This window comes from Ictalurus punctatus, chromosome 22, assembly GCF_001660625.3.
Source record: "Ictalurus punctatus breed USDA103 chromosome 22, Coco_2.0, whole genome shotgun sequence".
Taxonomy (NCBI): domain Eukaryota; kingdom Metazoa; phylum Chordata; class Actinopteri; order Siluriformes; family Ictaluridae; genus Ictalurus; species Ictalurus punctatus.
The window spans coordinates 20,401,297-20,407,075 of NC_030437.2; the positions used below are offsets into that span (position 1 = coordinate 20,401,297).

General features: G+C 42.7%; 1 protein-coding gene across 1 annotated transcript in view; it reads left to right on the forward strand.

Moving 5' to 3' along the window:
• Positions 1 to 3,206, forward strand: part of LOC108255321 (fibrosin-1-like protein) — a 233,409-nt gene extending 230,203 nt beyond the window's left edge. Inside the window, exon 7 of the mRNA XM_053674259.1 lies at positions 1 to 3,206. This exon is cut by the window's left edge and continues 2,981 nt beyond it. The gene's annotated coding sequence lies outside the window, so the exon portion shown is untranslated.
• The last annotated feature ends 2,573 nt before the right edge of the window (positions 3,207 to 5,779 follow it).

Consider the following 5,779-nt stretch of genomic DNA (forward strand, 5'->3'; position numbering starts at 1 on the left):
GTGTTAGTTTGTGTTACAGTGTGTTACAGTGTGTGTTTGTGTTACAGTGCGTTACAGTGTGTTACAGTGTGTGTTAGTTTGTGTTACAGTGTGTTACAGTGTGTGTTTGTGTTACAGTGCGTTACAGCGTGTGTTAGTTTGTGTTACAGTGCATTACAGTGTGTTACTGTGTGTTACAGTGTGTTACAGTGTGTTACAGTGCATTACAGTGTGTTACTGTGTGTTACAGTGCGTTACAGTGTGTTACAGCGCGTTACAGTGTGTTACAGTGTGTTACAGTGCATTACAGTGTGTTACTGTGTGTTACAGTGTGTTACAGTGCGTTACAGTGCATTACAGTGTGTTACAGTGTGTTACAGTGTGTTACAGTGCGTTACAGTGCGTTACTGTGTGTTACAGTGCGTTACAGTGTGTTACAGTGTGTTACAGTGTGTTACAGTGCATTACAGTGTGTTGCTGTATGTTACAGTGCGTTACAGTGTGTGTTTGTGTTACAGTGTGTTACTGTGTGTTACAGTGTGTTACAGTGTGTTACTGTGTGTTACAGTGTGTTACAGCGTGTGTTAGTTTGTGTTACAGTGCATTACAGTGTGTTACTGTGTGTTACAGTGCGTTACAGTGTGTTACAGTGTGTTACTGTGTGTTACAGTGCGTTACAGTGTGTTACTGTGTGTTACAGTGCGTTACAGCGTGTGTTAGTTTGTGTTACAGTGCATTACAGTGTGTTACTGTGTGTTACAGTGCGTTACAGTGTGTTACAGTGTGTTACTGTGTGTTACAGTGCGTTACAGTGCGTTACAGTGTGTTACTGTGTGTTACAGTGCGTTACAGCGTGTGTTAGTTTGTGTTACAGTGCATTACAGTGTGTTACTGTGTGTTACAGTGTGTTACAGTGTGTTACAGTGTGTGTTTGTGTTACTGTGTGTTACAGTGGTATAGGGAGACATGGTTTGCTACGATGTTAATGTCCAATCAGTCACTCGTTATCAGAACAGTTCTAATGTAGTCATATCCAGTTGACCAATTCCACACCCGCCTTATTTTATGCGCCGTCCAATCACTGCATAGCAACCGTTGCTATCCCTCAGTACCTCTGACATGCTCCTGTGTCTGCCTCCGTTTCTGCTGTCATCACGTCCTGAAGGGTAGAACATGTGAAGGCATTTATTTAAAGCATTTCTGCTTCCTTCTGTTTCTGTCCGTTCTTCTCCTCCTCTGTCTGCTTGCTTCCGTTTCTGTCTCTCCTTTTCTTTCCCTTTCATTCCTCTTCCAGTCCTGTTCCCTTTATTCCTCCTTTTCCATTTCTGTTCTTTTGTGTAACTGAGCCTGCGATTGGTTGATGTCGCTGTGATTGACAGGAGGGCGGGGCAGTTGTTGTTCTCTGTGTGAAGTGAGAGATTAAGACTTGCTCCGTCTCCTGGACTCGGAGTTAAATCCATGAGACTGTTGTGGAATTGCAGTGGGATTTGTTGGGATTTATTGCAGCAGAGAGAATAACACATGCTTTCCTGTGTGTGTTTTCCTCCTCAGCATGTGGTTAGTTGTTTGTGTGTGTGTGTGTGTGTGTGTGTGTGCGAGTGTGTGTGTGTGTGTGTGTGTGTGTGTGACCGCAAGTTATGCTTTAAGTGCTGCACATGAAAGTGCACTGCATTAAACATTGAAGATGGACGCTGATGCCTCGTGTCTCTGTGGCTTTCACATTCGAGTGAATCCGAAGCCAAGTGATTGACTGCGTTACGTTTCTCTCTGAGTTTTCATGACTTCACTTCCTGTTAATGAATCCTGAGGTGTGTGTGTGTGCGTGTGTGTGCGTGTGTGTGTGTGTGTTTATTCGAACTGGCTGACGCTGACTCGGTGGATTCTGAACATCGTGCTGCATTTTACTAGTTGGTTTAACAGCAAGGAGAAATAGAAGTAAGGAAACGCTTTACAAGGAAGAAGAAAGAAAGGGAGGGAAAAAAGAGAAGAGGAATATAATTAAGGAAGGGATTAAAATAAATAAAAACAGGCAAGAAAAAGATATGAATCTGATCTGCACTTCGAGTCGTCACAGGTAACACCGGGTCCCGTTTCTGTTTTCCACCGTCTTGTGTTCGCACGTCTCCCCCGAGAGGGCACACTTCATTGAGTTTCGGCCTCACACACACACACACACACACACACACACACACACACACACTCACACACACACACTCCCACCCCGTCCCACTCTCCGACTCGACTGGCTGCTAGAATAACACACACTCGGCGCCTGAATGGGGCGGCACACTGCAGAGTCGGCACGCTGAGAGGCGGGAAATTCACCGGTGGCCAAACGAAACAGCGGAACAGACGTCCGTCTGAGGAACGAGAGAGACCACACTGTGCGCTCACATCCTTTCATTTTCCTGAAAAAGTAGCTGCCTGTCGCCATTAGCGTAACGGCGAGATAAGCGTAACACACGAGCGCTCTCTCAGGACAGGAATTTACGCCATGTGCCTGCTCATTTCAGGGCTAATTAGCTTAGCCTCAGAGGGAATAGCGCAACCAAAGCTAATGGCCTGAAGGTAAACTGCTAGCACAGTCGCTAGAAATGACTGCTAGTGCTAAGTGTAGATTTGTAGTCCTGGAATGAGTGATGAATGATGGAGGAATCATGTTTGAGCGCTTTTTGGATTAGCGTTTGCTAACTGATTAGTGAGTAAATGCACTTCTCAGACGTTAGAACCCCACGGTGGGCCGCGCTCGTTTATACGACGCGGCGTTTCGTCTCTGTCAGGTCTCCATGTGTGTTTTTCTTGCTACTTATTTTCTTCGGGTTCACGTTCCAGAATAAATAAAAGCTGAAGCAGTGCAGAGCTCAGAGTGAGAAAAAATAAACTTCAGGTTTAATGGATGGTGGCCAGGTATGGCCAGGTGTGTGTGTGTGTGTGTGTGTGTGTGTGTGTGTGTGATATTTTCAGTAGTGTGACCTCTAACAGTAGGGTTGTTTTGCTGTACGTTATTATACCTTTTGTTCTATATACAGTAGCGTTTCCTAAAGGAAAATTCCCCGCCCCTTCTGTGCCCCGCCCCTTCTTTGGTCCCACCCATCCATCTTATCAAGGTATCATCATGTTCTCATCAAAAACACACCATTCAATTAGGCCAATACTGTAACAGGAACATTAAGTATCGGCTTATAACTATTTCTTAGGTTTATGAAAATAAAGTTTGAAAATTTTGATTCGATTTGTTTAAATTGTGTCTACACGCTGGCAGAGTGAATCTTTGATCTCACAATAATTCGATGTCCCAGTGATTCTTCAAAAGATTTGAACTTCGGATTTTGCGTCTTGATTCAGTTCTGTTTGTAAATGAAAATGATTTGTTTGGACGAATCAGATTTAATTTGATTCTTTAGCAAATGATTCATTTTAACAATTGATATCTCAGATGTCATTGATTCGATACGGTTCAGTGCCAGTTGGTTATTTTAGTAAAATTCATTCAAATGATTCAAATCTCTGACATGATTTAATTAGAATATTTCTTCAGACATACAGTTTTCATAATGATTTCGTCATGATTTTGTAAGATCCAGAGTTTGACTGTCAGAAGTGATCATCTCTGACATGACAGTTTGATTCTTTAGGAAATTATTAGTTTGATTAAAATAAGTTTCCTTTAGTTTGATTAGAGTCTGTACAGAATTATTTGTTTAAACAATTTGGATCTTAAAATCTACAGTATGAGTCGTTCTAATGAATCAAATCTCTTTTCACTCTGATTCGATTGTTTTGGCTACGATTCAGTTTTTTATTTTAAATCGTGACTGGTGGAGACTTGACACAATCATTTTTTCAGTTTTCGGTACTTGTGCACGTTACACATTTACGTTACATTTATTTGACATTTTGCTGTTGTTTCGTTCAGAGCGTGTCACTAATGTTAGTCGACTCTAACCACGAGCTACACTCTATACAATATCATTACAGCCGTTCCTAATCGATTTTCAGCTTCTCAGGTCGATCTCGTGAATCGGCCGCCTTCAGATCGATTCGCTTTTACAGCCCGGATAAACGTGTCAGATTTTCGCGCCGTTTAAAGCAGGTGCTCTGAGAGAACCACGTTTAGTGCCGGATACTTCAGACAGAACAAACCATCTGGGTCTCCTGTTTAAAGGAGCATCTCGAGTGGTTTACCAATAACTCGGCTCTTTACACACCTCTGTGTCTGAGTGTGAAGGGAATCAGAATTAGTTCAGTAAAGAAAATGGGAAAATTAAGCGGATAGATGAGCGCAGATCCGTGTGTCAGGTGGAGAGACGAGCTGGAGAGGCTGCACCAGAGCTTTCAGGCATAATGTCAAATGTTTTAGAGGAAATTGGCTCAGTGATTTGACTGCATGTGTGTGTGTGTGTGTGTGTGTGTGTGTGTGTGTGTGTGTGTGTGTAATGAGCATTGCTGGAGCCAGATATTGCCATCATTATTTTTAATATATATATATCTGAGCTAATCTGAGCTAACCTGACAGGATAATTATCTCCTCGAAATCCTGTCAGGTTAGCTCAGATTAGCCAGTTAGCAAGCATTAGTAGTAAACATTATAAACATTTATGAATATGATTTAAAATCCTGGAAGAAAGCCATTCAGTTTAGCGTCTGATTGCCAACCAGCTAGCTCTCAGTGAGTAATATGAATATTTATGAATAGGATTTTAAAATCCTGTCAGGTTAGCTCAAATTAGCCAGCTAGCTAGTATTAGTAGTAAACATTTATGAATATGGTTTAAAATCCTGTCAGAACTCCTGTCAGGTTAGTGAACATTAGCAGGTTAGCTAACAGTAGTAGTAATTGGGGATGCACCGAAATTTTGTCCGCTGAAGATTTTCTGCCGAAAATGGCATTTTCGGTTTTTGGCCAAAAAAGAAAAAAATTCCAAAAATATATGCCCCCACACCCCGCCCCTTGATCTAGCTGACGGTCATCGTTGCATTGCGACATTACTAGATCTACGATTTAAAGAACATTACTTTGAGGCGGCGTAAAAGCAGCGTGTACGGGGACTGATCCAGGCGGAGCTGGAGGTGATGACTGCATCGGCTGAAGGTTCGACGCGCAGCACAGAGTAAAGTGTGCCAGAGAAACGGTGCATACGAGTGATGAGGCACAAACTCCCTCAGTTTCTCACATGTTTGACGAGATCCTAGAGGAAAACGTCTCGATCCTCAGCAGTGCCACAACAAGCACAGCTACGCTTTCCATTGCTTGTGCGGATTGCACGCAGGTATTTATCTGCCCCAAGCACCAGCACAGAGAGTGAGAGAGGATTCATTGCAGCACCTCATGTTCTTGATGAGAAGAGGAACCTTCTCTCCTGCCAGAACGCAGAGGAACTTTTGCTCTTGAAGAGAAACCTGCCACTTTTACCTAAATAGAAAGCAGTCCAATTTGCTATGTGCCATTTACCCTAAAATTCGTGTAGCCCTGCAAAACTTTGTTCTCGACTGGAACAATTTACACCAATCATCCTGTTCAAAAGTTTACACCCTCTTGGCTCTTAATGTATGGTATTGCCTTCTGGAGCATCAGTGAATGTTTGCACCTAAGGTAATAGTCGTGTACGAGTCCCTCAGTCCTCCTCAGTGTGAAAAGATGGATCATCATATAGCTACTGTTGGAAAGGGTTCAAATATGCAGAATATGCTGGAAAAGTAAAATATGTACAGGACCTGGAGGATCTTTCTGAAGAACAGTTTGGCAGTTTAACTGCTCAGGACAAACAAGGGACTCATGAAGAAGTCTCACAAAACAAAA